The 15,630-nt window shown below is 44.0% G+C and overlaps 1 long non-coding RNA gene across 1 annotated transcript; it reads right to left on the bottom strand.

The window, feature by feature from the left end:
- Positions 1 to 201: 201 nt before the first annotated feature.
- LOC128784437 (uncharacterized) lies at positions 202 to 15,196 on the bottom strand. The gene is made up of 4 exons (XR_008429485.1): positions 15,001 to 15,196; positions 14,025 to 14,208; positions 4,697 to 4,865; positions 202 to 310 (listed from the first exon to the last, which is right to left on the bottom strand). It is a non-coding gene; the product is annotated as an uncharacterized LOC128784437 (long non-coding RNA).
- Between the last annotated feature and the right edge of the window lie 434 nt (positions 15,197 to 15,630).

Here is a 15,630-nt window from a genome sequence, read left to right as displayed (position 1 = left end):
TTGAAGCAGGTCTTGGCAGCCCAAGGAAGTGGAATGGCTGGGAATGGATCTAAATGCCACAGTCCTTGTAGCTTCATCACCAGAAAGTGAGCAGCCAGGACTGGCTTGAGGTGAAAAAAAAAAAAAATCCAAGTTTTAACACAAACAGCCTCCCTTCTGTGAGGCCTCCTCTCCCTTTCCCCTATTTGTCTTGCCTTGGTTTAATGGTGGGGGTTCTGGTCTGCAGGTGGGACATAGCTTCTGGGTACTCCAAACTGGAAGCAGTTCAGGATCTGTCCTCAGTCCCATGTCCCAGGCCACCATCCATGTCCTAGTCAGAGTTTTAAGAGGAAAGAGTTTGGAGGTGGTGTAACAGGGATAATCAGAGATGCCCATTGCCCTGCCATGAGCACAGGACAGCGATGGCCGCAGCTGAGGAGAGGCAGCGGTGAGACCCTGAGAGGATATTTAGTGAGCATCCAGGCTTGATTTTTCAAGGGCTGTTTAAAATTACAATGCATCCAGCTCCCATAAACCTCCTATGAAAACCCACACCTCCTGCAGGGATGAGATCTAGCATGCACCCAACTGAGTCTGTCTGCAAGACCTGCAGCGTGCCTGACGCAGGAACAGGGATGACAGAACAGCAGGGTTCCCTGGTGAGGCCACCGGAGCTGTGAAGAGACAGAAAGGTCTCCCCTCCCACACCTCCCCCCAGCTGATTATCATGCTCCAGGAAGGTTTTGCATGTGCAAGATATCTATATGGCCTGCTGCCAACTTTTTGTCAAAGCACCGATTTCTCATGATGCGAGTTACTGCTTTCTTCTAGTAATTATTGATAATGCTTTTGGATGAATTACAGACATTTAAAAATGAATTAGACTGTATGTGTGTCTGTCTCTCCCATCCCCTTTCTGTTTCCCTGCCACAGAATCTATGGCTTTGAAATGTTGATACATATTCATTACAGCTTCTAAGACTTGAAAGGCATAGCTAAAGGGAGAGCTCAGATCAACAAGAATGTGAAAGCAGCAATGAAGTCAGGATCCTGGCTGTAAGCACAGTAAGTAAGCAGCATTTGAGCAGTCAGCACAGGGGGCAAGGTACCAGGTCTGAATCCTGGCTCTGCTAGTACCTTTGATGGCTGCAGACAGGACCTTGTGTCCTGGCTCCTCGGCTGCAGCACTGATGTGGTGATGCTTACCAGGCCTCTGAAGCATTATGCACCATACATGCAATCTCAAGTAACAAACTAATCCAGCCATCACCTTTCCTGCCATTTCCACTTGTCAAAGCAATGAATCCAATGAGAAATTCTTTTGGCGGAAAAAAAAAGAGCCCTGAGCATGTACCAAAACCACAGGTGAGAGCATCCTGTGCTCGTGGTGTTGAGAGCAGAATCCCAGTGGCAGATGGTGCACACACACTTTTGTACAGGCAGGCATACTCTGGCACATGTGCTCCATGCTTCCACAGAGACACTCTTTGTTCTGTCTTGTTTTGAAGAGTTCCCAACACAGAAGTTCAAACAACTTTGGATGTCTCTTCCATACCTGTTCCTATAGTCTGGGATGCACTGAGAAAAGGCACATGAAAGATGGTTGTGTTGGGGCTGTTGCAGTGGTGCAGGTGTGAAGAGAAGCAAACCCTCTTAGTACAGTGGGGTGGCATGGTGTCAACACTTTCATCTGGCTCTTTTTTCTCCTTTTCCACTGAAGCTCCCTGGGTGAATTTCTTTGATGTGAAGGTATGTCTAGCACCAGAAGGCATTTGGGTGGTGGTCTCCATTCAGGGCAAGACAGAAAATCATATTTGATAGGAATTCAGTAATTAATCTGGAAGAAAACCCTCCCAACTGAATTTTAACTACAGAGAAGTTTTGGATTTTAGCAACCTGGCATTTTTTTCCAATAAAATCAATGCAGCTGGAGAATTCCCAAGCAGGCATGACTGTGACCTCTGAGCTGTTCTGCCTCTCCCTGGCACAGCTTCAGAATGCAAAACTGTTGCATTTGGGACATCTTCAAGCTCTTGTGTGGAGACACATTCACCTGTTAAAACTCTGTCTAGATTACTCATTTAGTGCCTTTATAGTCAAGGCACCACCTGCAAATTTTTTTTTATTTCTTCCTGAGAATCGCTTTATGCTTGTGTTAAATGCCAGGCTGGTGAAAAGTTTCATAATAACAGCATAAGGCCTCAACACAGAGCAGGCTGAGTACTAGCACTGCTTGAATAAGCTTTTTCCTTACAGATTCTGATGCTAATGTGTCTCCAATATTATCCCCAGAGATGAGAGACTCGCTTTCACTTCCTAGCCTCTCTGCCAGGCTTGCCAGTGAAAGAGGGAGACAGTTTCCAGCAGTGATGGTATTTCTGACGTGCACTGATCAAGTAGGAACTGGACTGGGACTAAGTTCATTTCCTATCGGCTGACAGCCAGTCAGCACGTGATAGAAATGTGCAGTCCCTGCTGGTGTGGGGGCTGGATTCGTATTGGCAAACTCCACATGAAAAGGCTGTCTAACCCATTACTAAACTGTTGATGCCAAGACATTTCTCTGTCTCCTGTGAGGATTCATTTTATAGTCTTTCTGATTAATAGCCCTTGATATAAAATAGTCGGGGATAAAAAGGTACAAAATAGAAAAAAGCATATACAGGAAGAAAGCATAGCTCTCTGTTCTTGATGCACAAAGATATATCTCTGAACTCTGGAAATATGCAGGCTGGGTAAGGGATGCCATTAGATTTATAAAGGAGACCTTTTATTGTCCCTTACACAAAGGTCACATCTGGAACATAGGCTCAAACCATCATGTGGAAAGAGGGATGCAAAGCAGGTTTCCAGGAACCCTGAGCAGCTGCAGTCCCCAGGGATGCTCTGTGAGGATGAGTTGGGGCTTATTGTAGTCGAAATGAGAGTCCCTCCTTTCCCTGGTGCACTCAGAAGGGAGGTGATATTAGGAAACAATCCTCAGATAAACAAACACAAGTCTTACACAAGAGTGCCAGGGCTGAGCACTTTGCCATCCATGGCAAAACACAGGGTATGAATTAATACTCTGACTCACCTTTTGTAGGAAACTCAGTAAACCAAACACACAGCAGATATCATGTGTCAGCCCCAAACTCTGCTTTCTCTTGGGTTTCTTTTGGGGTTTTTTCTCTGCCACTGCCATACAACTCCCTCTTCCAGGGTAGAGATTGCAAGATCCACTTGCTAACATGGATCAGGCAAAAGGCACAGGCCAGGCACTTGACGGCAAAAGCCGACTTAGTACCATGGGTCCAATGTCCCTGTCCCAGTTTTACACTGGGAGAGAGCACACCAAGTGTGGTGTGAGGTAAGCTATGAATGTGATGCTTAATTTACACACACTTGATACTGTGTCAAGTGGGCATTGAAGGGCTGTTCCTTAAGCCATTCAAGAAGCAGCAGCTGGAGTGAAGGACCAGTAATCTGGGGAGTCAGCCCTGCTACCCAATTGATGGGATGCCTTGGGGCAACACCACCTCAGGTGAGGCACAGAACATATATTTCCCCTTTACTGGAAGGGATGAACCATGGCCCAAGTGGTACTAGAAACTCTGTCATGCAATGCAGCTTATGTACCCTCATAAACCACCACAAGTCAGGCTTTGGCTTTGGCTTTGGCTTTCAGTGATGGTTCTGTTTGATGGCCAGGATTACTCTGATCACTGACTACTTTAATGTGGCCTTCATCAGTGTCTTTCTCCCAAGACAAGGAGAGTGTCAGAAAGATATCATCAGTGGTTTAGGGGAGCTGGATGCTGCTGTTCTGAATTTAATAGCAGGACAGCCTCCATTCACATGACCTGGTGTGAGGCTGCACAAGGACTGCAGTTCTCATGACACCAGTGCATGGTCTCTTTACAAGTAAACCTATCATGTTCATCAAGTTACTTTCTAAGGGTAGATAAGACTCCAGGTGGGCTGCATATTGCCCTCTGGTAACAGGCCACCTGGTCTCATGCTGTCTCTGTCTGTCACCTCCCCCAGCCAGGCCACTCAGGAGAACAAACCACAACTGAAAATGTGGAGAGTAGAAGGACACATAATGCTGGGAGTTGTTTCAACCAGCAAGCCAAGACCTTTCATAAGGTCTGCAGTTTGAGGAAATCTGTGTCTCTAAAAAGACAACAAGAGGTTTCTGTGGAGTCAGCCAGGGGATTCCAGCTTAATGGCATGCCAAGCTCTGGAGCTGCAGTGGACTGTCACAGACCTAACAGACCAAGGCTGGTATAGACCAAGGCAGATACAAGCCCACACAGACTGCAGTGCAGGATACCAAAAGGCTTGATTCAGTCTTAAAACCACAGCTTCTTGCTGATATTGGAAGAGGTGATGGGCACATTAAGGAGGGGGGAGCAAACTCCAGGTCATCAATAACAGGTCTAGTAATTGCAGGCTATGTATTAAAGGAGCTAGATGTTATGGGCACTGTGGTATTATATCAGCGTGGGCAAAGAGAGGTGTCTTGGGGAGGAGTAAAATAAATCCATATTAAAGGAGTTCATTGCCCATGCCAGAGTGTATGCATATGTCAGAGCCGGGATCTATGCTGCTGGCTGCCTTCCCAAACCAATGCACAATACGGCAAGAGGGAAACGACAAAATCTATTTCCCTGAGATTCTGGAAATGGAAACAAATTTTTCCTCAGAAGGGAAAGTCCAGCACATTTTTTTCTACCTGTTCAGTAAGCCACAGAACCAGCAAAGACAGCAGTCTTCTCCCTTGGACAGAGTCTCTTCCTCCTTTCACTGCCAATGCCTGCCTCTGGCAGGCTGAGGTTTAGAGCCTCATCTGAGCTGAGGGACTAAATGATCCACTGCTTCTTCTTGATAGCACCTCATTTCATCTGTGCAAGAGAAAAACAGGAGGTATCTGAGCTGGAGCTGCTTTCAGCTGCCTTCAGAAGTTGAGTGGTGTCTCGCACTCTGTGCATGCACAGGTAGACACATTAACATGCTGTCACCACCCGCAGCCTCAGGAGGCCACAAGCTCGTCCCTCCTGGCAAGGGCTGTGCTCTCAATGTGTGTCAGAGGATGCCAGTGCATCCTTCTGCATGTGTCTCCTGCCATTCCACCCCCAGCACATGGAAAATTGCTTTACTAGCCAGGAGGTACTCTGTAGGAATAGCTATGGTTGCAAGCCTTCTTCATCATTTAATGCCTCAAATTCCTGTGAGTGCAGCTACTTGAGGCACGTGAGTGGCTCTTTCAGATTTCAGTGAGATGCATGAAGGAGCCTTTAAGCTATGCCCACAGATCTCCTTCTTCATAATTCAAGACAGGTGTCCTTTCTTCTTTGGGGTGGATCAGAAAGCTGATCTGTTAATTTATCCTTATATGTTCTTGGATTCATCTATATATGTAACAGCTGTATCTTGGAATTGCTAACACAAGATCAGTTCTCATTATACCGAAGGAAAAGTGTAGGGCTTCCTTCCTATTCTCACTTTTAAAATCAGACAAAGAATTCTTATAATGACTGGCTTTGGGCAAGAAAGTCATCAGCAAAGAAGCAGAGGAGTGTGACTATCATCCATCTATCTATCTATCTATCTATCTATCTATCTATCTATCTATCTATCTATGTGTGTGTGTGTGTAGAGTGTCTCTGAAAAACAAACCCTTCTGTATGCTAATTTTTCCCTTTGAGTTTCCAAGACAACAGTGGTTTCACTCAGTGGTGTCCCCATATAACTCCCTGGTTCTCCCTCTTCAGAGATGACTGCATGATTTGTAAGGACACTATTTTTTTTTCTCCATTTCTGTACTTTTCTCATATATTTTTAATCATCCATGCTGGGAAGCATCTCAGTAACAGGTAGCAGTAGTTGTGCCCACTGCATGTAGTAGGATTTAGCTACATTTTTCCTAGGCTGGCAGCTACTCAATAGATGTCATTTTTGCATAGGCAGGTAGCAGAAGTCGTGTCAATTCATTTTGCCACTCCCACTGCCTATGCTCCACAGTTTGGAGTTTCCTGGTAATGCAGCTATGCAAGGGAGGCCTGCAAAGGTAATGCAGCAGTGCCTATTTCTTTTCCCATTTTCCACTGGGTACAGGTCCTTCTAGAATCTGAAGTTGTCACCCACTGTGAAACAAACCTGAAGGCTTGTCTTGCTATTCCTTTCATGAGAAGATTGTTCTTCAGCCCTGGGATCTCACCTGTGTGAGCAGTTTCCTAATTTTCAAACTGTACTCTTCCCTATTGTTCATTTCCACTGAGAGCATCAGTCCAGCTCCTCTCTTCCTTGGCTGAAAACTCAAGTAATTTACCAGTTGCATTACTGCCTTCTCCTATGTATCTCTATTTCTGTCCCACAGCAAACATTGCCATGAAAAACCTTAATTAGTAGAGTTTAGGAAACTGCAGCAGGATAGTACAGATTTCTAAACACTGCTAAGAGGTAGTGGCTCACTACCTCTTGTGATTTGAAGGAGGCTTCTTCTCCACTCTTGCTAGAAGTTCTCATTCTTTATCAGTCCAGAAGACCAAACTTGCTCTCTACCTAATAGGACACGAGTGCTGGTGGGATATAAGCAAGTACTTATGAAAACAGTGTGGTTCCTGTGGTGGTACAGGGAAGCACAAGAAGATAACTGAATAGCTGCATAATCTGGGAAGAAGCTGTGACTCAGATGTTCCTGTCTATCTTTTTTCCAGACTTCATTTTTCTGCTTTTTAAAATAAAAAGAAGCAGTAAGACAGATCCCAGGCCCAGGCCTGGTTTAGAGCACTTTGGTGCATTCAGAAATTTAATTTACCCAAGTCTGATAGAGGCATGTACAGCTCTGAGAAATACCCTGGAAAATGGATTCTCCCCTCCAGAAAGATGGAGAAAATGCTCATATTTATTGTTGAGGTAAAGTGAACACAAATATAAATGTTCCTTGACATTGTGTAAAGTTTGTGTATCACTGTAGAGGTAGAAGGGTGCTATGAAGCACCGCTGGTCTGCACTAGTCTGCCTGTTGACTCATAGAATATAGGACAAAGTGTGTTTCAGAGCTCCATCCCTGAAATGAACATGACAAGACACATGAAAACTGGAAGAGATCACTTGTATTTTTAAAAATCTGTTGCAATCTTCTGCAGAAATATTTAAAAATGGACAAAATATTTTTAAATTTAAGTCTTATTGCTCCAGGTGAGTAGAAATACTGAGAGGATGAAGAGAACGGATATGTTGGGACATTCAGATTTCATTCTGATCTTGAACTTGGTGTGGTAGATAGGGACAGGCGGACGGAAAATCTCGGGATGTGACGGAAAGCAAGACCCTTCCCCCCTCATCCTGCTATAGGTAATCAATCACCCCTGTAGCATGCAGCCCCTCCTAACTCCAGTAGTTTTCCACTCCTTACTAACCCTAGCCAGACCCACCGTCCCCCTTTGACGTAGTAAGACCCCCTTGACTATTTAACCTCATGAGATGAGATAATAAATGCCATTTGACCATCCACCACATTGGTGTCTGTGCATGTCTGTGGCCCGAGTGACCCGGGCGAGGCCGGGTTGCCGTGCTGTGTCTTGAAACCAGGTCGCCTGCCTTCTCCGCGGAAGGCAACAACTTGGTACCCATATCTTTGATTTTTAAAGTCATTGACTTGTGAATATGAGAACTATTTTGGGAGCCTGTGTTGCCTTTAACAGGGTTCAAGGAGAGCAAGAATTTGGACAACACATAGAGATAAACCAGATGCCCCTTTCAGTCGGACACTTCAATTATGACTGAGAACTTTATGTGTTCTTCTCAAATTAAAAATAAAATCCTAAAGGTATCTAGTGTCACACCACAAACAAAGGAGCTTGGTAATCAGGTGTCCTTAGCAATATTGTGGCCTTGGCCACTACAGAAAATCACTCTGGCAGCCTCCATCACCCTAAGAGATCCTTGATCTTCTAGCACAATAAGCAGGTTATTACAGCTCTCCACTGTTCCTGCAGAATAGCAAACAATCAGATCAGCTAAGAAGCAGCCTGTATTCCTCCAGTTTCTAGAAGTGCTCTGTGCAAGATTAACAGCAAAATGCCTTTGTCTATGGGAGCATGCCTTCGGATCACACATCAAAAACCTGTGCTCTAACCTAACTTTGATTATGTGCATTTATAAAGTACAGGGGATCAAATACAAAAGAAAGAGGCAAATAATAGCAAATAGAAAATAAATAAATAATTTTTAAAAATTGAGCAGTAGACAAAGAAAAGCCTTAATCATTCTGCAGCATTATTGCACAGCATGGACCTAACAGTTGCAAAACTGCTAATGGAAGCAGTCATTCTTGACTTGTCCAGGAAAAGCTGAGGAGATCAAAAAAGTGACAGCTTGATTCGCAGCTTGTGACAAACAACATGGCACTAGCTATTTACCTAAGATTAAAAAACTGTGTGTGAAAAGCTCCTTCTCAAAGAGGGCAAATCCCAATCCACAGACATTCCTCCTATTAAGACAAGTCATACCTGCTTCCTACAGCATACAACTCTGTGTGGAGCATGAGGGTTTACAGATCATTTCCCTTAAGTGGTATCAAAGTCAGTTTTCATATGTCAAATTTTAAGAGAGCTAGAGATTTTTACATAGCTCTTTAAGGCACTTTTTAGAGTTCAAAAGCAGATTAAGCTGCCCTATAGATATGAAAAATGATTCATTTTGGCTGCATTTTTTCTAATCACACTTCAGAGGGTCAGGCACAACCCAAGTCCTCTGTCGGTTCTGTTCACACCTGACTGTCACTAGCAAGTGCAAAGGTCTTTAACAACACCATCAGGCAAGGGAGGAAGCAATGCAGAGTGCAAAATGGCTCACAGTGAATCACTTGCAGCTCCACATACAACTGGCAGCCCCAAGAAAGAAGCATGTGCTTGTTGAGTGATTCTGAATTTACCACTATAGATCAATGTATTTCCCCCCCTACTCTTGCAATAGCTCACTGTGGGATTTACAATGTCAAGTGAACGCCCCTTTTATAAACTGCTGCCTGCAATAGCTGAAACAGTGAAAATCACCAAAGACTAGCTGAGTTCTGGCTCAGAATTTTAATGCATTTTACAGGTGGGATTTTATATTTGGAGCAGATTTTTGTAGTCCATATTCAGAAATCACAGTTGAAGCTTTCACCCAGATAAACCCAACAGTGTCATCTTTTAAGATAAACTTCAGCTCATGCCAAAAATTCTGATGTGATAATTACAGATCAAGAACTTACGGTCAGCTATCCTTGGTTACATCAGAGGTCCATCTAGCCTGGACCCTTTAGTCAGTCACTGAAGGGAAGAAATTACTTGGAAAGTGCTTGTTCTTAAGAGACCAAATATAAAATGTATGTCTGGAATATCCAGAAAACCTCAAAAATTCCCTCCAACACACTGCAACTGGATTTTCATGAGCCATTGTTGATGTCTCTATAACCCTCTGTGGGTTTCCCTTCTCTCAACCTCAGAGTCCAGAGCCCTCTGAAGCCTACATGAGCAAGCATATAGCACCTACAACATCTGCAGCAAAGATTTTCACACATGAACCACATATTCAAAGAACCACATCCTTTTCATGGCTCTGTTTCAGCTGTAAGTTTAATTCAGTGCATTCAGTGCCCCCGCTTCTCCCACCAGTGAGCGACAATTCTCAGTGCCATTAGTAATAGCACAGAAAGGGTCCTGGCTCACCTCTAGGCACAGCTCTCCAGTAGGTAAAAAAGCCACTAAACCATCCACATGCATCCCAAATACAGGAGCTCACTTAAATTCTGAGTCACATCCAAGTCCGAGAGGTGAAAATGATGAAAGGGTAGAGTCAGGATATCTGGGTCCTGACTGCTGGTCTAGCTCATGGCAATTCTTGACCATCCTTGTGGACTGACACTGCTTCTTTAAGCTCCTCTGACACCCTGCCCAACCCTGGCAGAGACCCAGTGTCCCAGGGCCCAAGGCCATTACAACAAGGGATCCTTGTGCCAGCCACTCTCTGTGATGTACTATGAGCTTACAAATGCACCTTAAACTCCATCGTATGCTTCAAAATCAAAGGCCCCAAAGATATTTGCCTTGTCCCCTGCCTCCTTTCAGCTCCAACATGCTCTTTGTTTGTGCTGAAGGATGTTCACTCAGAGCCTGGTGGGAGGATGTGCCAGGCAGGCATGTCACTGGAAAACAAAGTGGAAGCAGGACACATCTCATGTTAGGAAATAATGAAAAGGGTGGTGCAAATGCTGCAGTTGGCTCCAAGGCTGTGTAAGCTGAGCTGAGGGCTGAGCAGTGAACACCTCTCTTTCCCCATCTCTATTCATAGATCAGCACAACAGGATCCAGTACCTACAGTTCTAGAATAATTCTAAGCCTAATTTCAGGTGTGGTGTAGGAAGGAGTTATGGTCAGATGTGCAGAAGAAGTGAAATAAACCTTAACCTAGGAAACTCATCTTATTCTCCCTGATACCACTTCTGCCCCATTAACCTAAGGGTAAATTAAAGTCAGGCTAAGGCAATTGTTTGTTGGAAAAGGGGAAAGGATAGCATTCTCTCACACAAACATCAGCTGCGCCCACACATACTCACAAACACACAGAGCATCTACATAAAAGGAGGGAGCACTGTGAAAAGGTCAGCAATCTGCACCCATTTTCTGCCCTCAGGACCATAGGGGGAAAAAAGCTCACTGAGTGCTCCCCCTGCCCCAGAGCAGGGTCAATGCTTGTATAAACTTTCCCTAATGATTGTCTGACTATTCTGAAAACTCTCTGGTGCTGGCAATTCCCGTGGTATTCCTAGGCCATATATTCCTGGCCTCACAGACATTTTCGTCAGCCTAAAAACTTGTCCTAGTATTTAGCCTAAGTCTCCTTTATTGCAGTTTAAACTCAATATTCCTTTTTATACCCTCAGTGGAAGACTATTTAATTTCCTTTGTCTTAGTAGCAATTTCCTATATATTTAAATACTTGTTTTCCTACTGCTTCCCTCTAGAGCCAGTCTTCTTTAGCCCAAAAAACCACAAATCTTTGTGTCTTCCCTCTCAGGTTGTGTTTTCTAGACTTTAGATCATTTTTACCCCTCTCCTCTGCTTTCCCACCAAATAGCCTGTGTCTTTCCACACTGGCTTTCCAGTGCTTTAGCAAGGCTATACCCACACAGAGCACCCCTTGGCCTCCCATGTTACATGACTCTTTTTTAGAGCCTGAAATGATGTCTGATGTCTGCACTTTTTTTTTTTTTTTTTTTTCAGTATGGTGTTTACAGAATACACATAAGGATCTTCAGGTCTTACTGGACAGGATAAATAGTTCATATTTTAAGAGGAAGAGTTGACAAAGTATAGAGACCAAGTAGGAAGAAAGGCTGAGCTTGGAGATTTATTTCTTGATCTCAGGAAATAATTATCTCCTTGTACAATTTTCTGGCATAAATAGAAAACATTGTGTAGTGTTTTGAACACTGCATTGTATTTTAGATGCTGAAAACCAGGCAGAGATTGACAACATTAGGGAGAAGCTTATTGATGAACAATAAAAATGGTTAAGAAGAGAGAGAGAGAAATTAAAAATAAAGTAATTTCCTATAATTTAATCAAGTGATAATTTCAGGAGAGGATTAAAGGCTTACACAAGCCCTAAAAATGGAAACACAAGCAATGCAATGATTTAGAATATTAAAGGACAGCAAGCAGATGGTCATAAGAGAATGCATTGACATGAAATGAATGAAAATACCACTTCAGAGTAATCTGTGAGAGCAGGATTTTCTAGGCAGTGGAATAATGTCCAGAAAAGGTGACAGAAACTTCACCATTCACAGCAGTCAAAGCCAGACTGGACAAAAGAAAGAGTCAGTGGACAGGAAAGGAAAGGTCACTGGGGCAATTAGGACCAGATCATTTTCTCTTGGGTCTACCATTCCTGTTTAAAAAAAAAAAAATGTACAGATTATGGGTATTTCAACAGAAAGACCTCCCTCCTACATCTTCAGCCCAGCTGATGGGGAGTTCATGCAGTAGATTTTGGGGGTGTCATGGTAAGGAAGGAGACTCATTTGTAGCCCCAAGACATGAGCAAGAATCCCTCTTCTGACATTGGTGGAATTAGGGAAAACCCAAAGAAAATTGCCTCATGAGACAGAAAACCTCCTAAGGCAGATGGCAGCTTTTGTATTATGTCTAACCTTGTCACAGACAAGAAGAATTTGCTACTGATATATCAGCAGCTGAGTAGAGCAAATGTGACAGGAAGAAGGCAGGTAAATTTTTTCTCTGCTTTTGCTGAATCATTTATTTCCTGTGAGCTGCATTTTCTGGGATGCCAAAATGTTCAGCAAATTCAAGCTGAACTTGCTGAATAATTTCACATGAAATAAGACTAAGGGGAAAGAGGCCGTGTCAGTAGGGGGAAGAGTGGTACACTTCCAGTTTTTACTGGTAAGCTCATCTCCTAAACAGGACAGTAAGGGAAGCCTGGAGGCACTGAAGTACTACGGCAGGAGCAGCCAGCCACCCTTCCCCAATAGCATCCCCTTGGCACTTACAGCATCAGTCTCGGGTTTGAACCCACATTGCTTCCACTCCCAAAGAGAAGGGCTTAGTCACCAGATTGAGCTACCATGAACTAGGCTACTGCTGGTCTTCCTGCTGAGGCTGTCCCACTTTGCACTGACATGCAGAGGAGGAGAGAAATAAACTTTTTTGTCACTTGGCCTTCATGTGACAAAGTTCTCAGCAGCAATGAGAACATTAAGTATTCTTGCTTTCTCACAGCTGGCTCTTGCACTTGCACCATCACACTGTGAACCAGGGCAGGGAAGTAGAGACCTGGCTTAAAAATAACCTGCCAAAAGATAAGCTGTGCTTTAAAAGCCCCATAGATTTTTCAATGTGCTTCCTAACCCAGCTGGTGCCATCACAAGCAGGAATGGGGGAAAAAGATGACAGAAAATAAAGATAAGACTCTACCAAAGATATGGGGGAAGAGGTATTGCTGTTTCACCATTCAGAAAAAGAAGTTTAACCATGGGAATTATAAGGCAAAGTTATAGGAACCCAGGAAACGTGATGACAGGAAAGTATATGGTCCAGCAGACAGGTGTAAAAATAGAAGACATTGTCCCCTTACACCAAGAGCCCTGATAATGTGGGCTGGTGCTGGAAAAGAGTGATAAACATCAAGCAATTAGGTATTACACATTTATATTCCTCTTAAAGCCGAGCAAATGGTTTAGTCTCCTTTCAGCTTCTGCATCTTCTACCAAAATTCAGTGTGAGCCGCCCAGTCCAAGTAAAGTGCTTTTTTGGTAAGAGTGACAAAGAAAATTAGTATTTCCTGAGGAAAAGCCCAATCCCTGCTGCTTTGTGTTATATTTTTATATATGCATGCTCACGTGCATAATCCTCATCTCCTGACCTGCAGTAAAGACTGAATTAAAAGTCATGGCTAGCAGTCAGAGGTGGCAGCCCTTCAGAGACAGGCCAAGCCAAACTGTATTAAACCAGAGCACAGAGCACCCTGAGCCTGACCTGTCAAGTGTTATCACACTCATCTTCCTGGAGAAAGGCCGGGCTTCGTAACTCACATCAGGTGGCAGCTCTCAGGTCCTGTACATCTACACCCTGAGCAAGTGAGCTGGTTTCGTTTTTGTCACAGGTCTTTTATTTTTTTGCAAAAACTGCTGGAGTAAAATGGTGTTAACACATCAGCAAGCTTGTCACTCCCTCCCTGTCACATCAATCAGAGTCTCTGTGGAACCAGGCTGCCTTGCCATGCATCTCAAGAACAGCAAATTCCTTCCCCTTTCATGGCTCATCCCTGTTGTGAATGAGTTGTTCTCCTACAATTGCAGGAAGACAGGGGACAGGAGCCACTGAGCCCCACCATGCAGAGGAGAAGCTCGAGGTGTTGCAGGACAAGGGGGTTAGTGAAGCCACATCTTTCATTATGTCTGGGTTTGCAATCAAAGCTGATTCCAGACAGTATAGTTAATCTATGCTCACTGAATCTCAGCTGGAAGAAAATGGATTAGCTTTACTCACTTGACTGAAGCCATGGCAATTTACCCTTGCTGAGCATCTGACTCTTATCCTGGCCATCAGTTACGTCATGTGTTTCAGCATATAGCACAAAAGCATCATTTTTCAAGCTGACCAGGCATCACACATGGCTCTTTGGGTGCAGGGCAGCAGCAGAGACGAATCCAGGAAGTAGCATTTCAACGTGCTGTACGAAAAAGGGGGAAAAGAAAACCCTGTGTAACCTCATGTGTAAAACATCCCCCATCTCCCACCCCAGCACCAGCAGCTGATGCACCTTTCCAACCAGCACAGCAGGCAGCTCCCTCAGTGAGGGCAAGCCAGCATAGATCCTGGCTGTGGCAGAGAGATGATAAACAGTACTGCAGGGCACACTGCAGGGAACATGGGAGGCTGTAAATTAAGGTCTTCCTAATTAGAAAGCAGTCAGAAGCACACAAGCACACACAGATTGCTGGTCTGGGTAAGCTTCTCTTCTACAGGTTACAGTAATGCTAAAAGGCAAAGCACCACAAAGGAGATGGCAAAGGATAGAGCAGTGGATGAAGCAGCAGGTGCTTGCATGGCACTGCCAGCTGCAGAAAGCCATGAGTAAGGGCCAAGGAAGAGTCAGAAAAAGACAGAAATATAATGGCAAATGCTCTTGAAATTACAGGAGCAATTCTGAACTGTGACAAAGATTATTAGGAAATGAGGGAAGATGTCAGGATATGAGTAAAGTGTTAGCATATTGTGCCTAGAAAGTCCACATGTCTGGGACTCTGTGAAATATAAATGTGCAATCGTCAGGTAAGAAAGAAGAAAGTTTTCAGTGTGGTAAATCCCTTCAGCAAAAGAAGAAAGGAGTGGAGTTATGGAGATCCTATGGTTCCTAGCTGGAGGTGCAGTGCTAAACCAAACTCAACACCCTAGTGGGGCCAGGGAGGAGGGATACACAGACCTTTGTGGTATTAAAAAAAAAAAAAAAAGGCAACTTTACCTGCAAAGGTGAAGATGTTTTCTGTGATGTGCAGGTACTAAATGCTCTAGTGGAGAAAGCAGAGTGTCCTTCCCAGACACCCTTCTTGGGAATGCTGTGAATGGCTGTGATGCTGCGCCCTCTCCACGTCACACCTCACATTCAGCCCTTGTGAGGACTCAGATGCAAAGAGAAGAAAGTAAAATCTCTCAGGGGAAATGGCAGGGATCCTGTGACAAAAAACTGGCTTGGATAAAGTATTCAGAAGTGCTCAATAGAAAAAGACCAAATAGGTCCTAATATTCTCCTAATGAGGCAATTTAACTGCCTCTTATTCTATGTCCTCTGCATTGTGCTCTCCCAGCATAGAAGTTCAAAGGGTTGTCACAACAGGCCCTCAAAGGATGGGTTTTTTAATGAGTGGGATTTCTTAGGGACTCAGTATGGGGCAGATTTGCTGAGGAGAACAGGAGAAAGGAAAACGTAGGATACACTGAAAAATTGGTCATCAAGCTGGGTAATTCACTGAGCTGTATTGCTGCCTACTGTAAAGCAGCACTAAAATCAGTGATGTTCTCCCATAGGCCGTGGTCAGTTCTGGTTTAAGAGCAGATGTGATCCAAATTTAGTTTGACATCTTCAGCAAAGGGA

Source organism: Vidua chalybeata, chromosome 2 (assembly GCF_026979565.1).
Source record: "Vidua chalybeata isolate OUT-0048 chromosome 2, bVidCha1 merged haplotype, whole genome shotgun sequence".
Taxonomy (NCBI): domain Eukaryota; kingdom Metazoa; phylum Chordata; class Aves; order Passeriformes; family Viduidae; genus Vidua; species Vidua chalybeata.
This window is presented reverse-complemented; position numbering and strand designations above follow the sequence as displayed.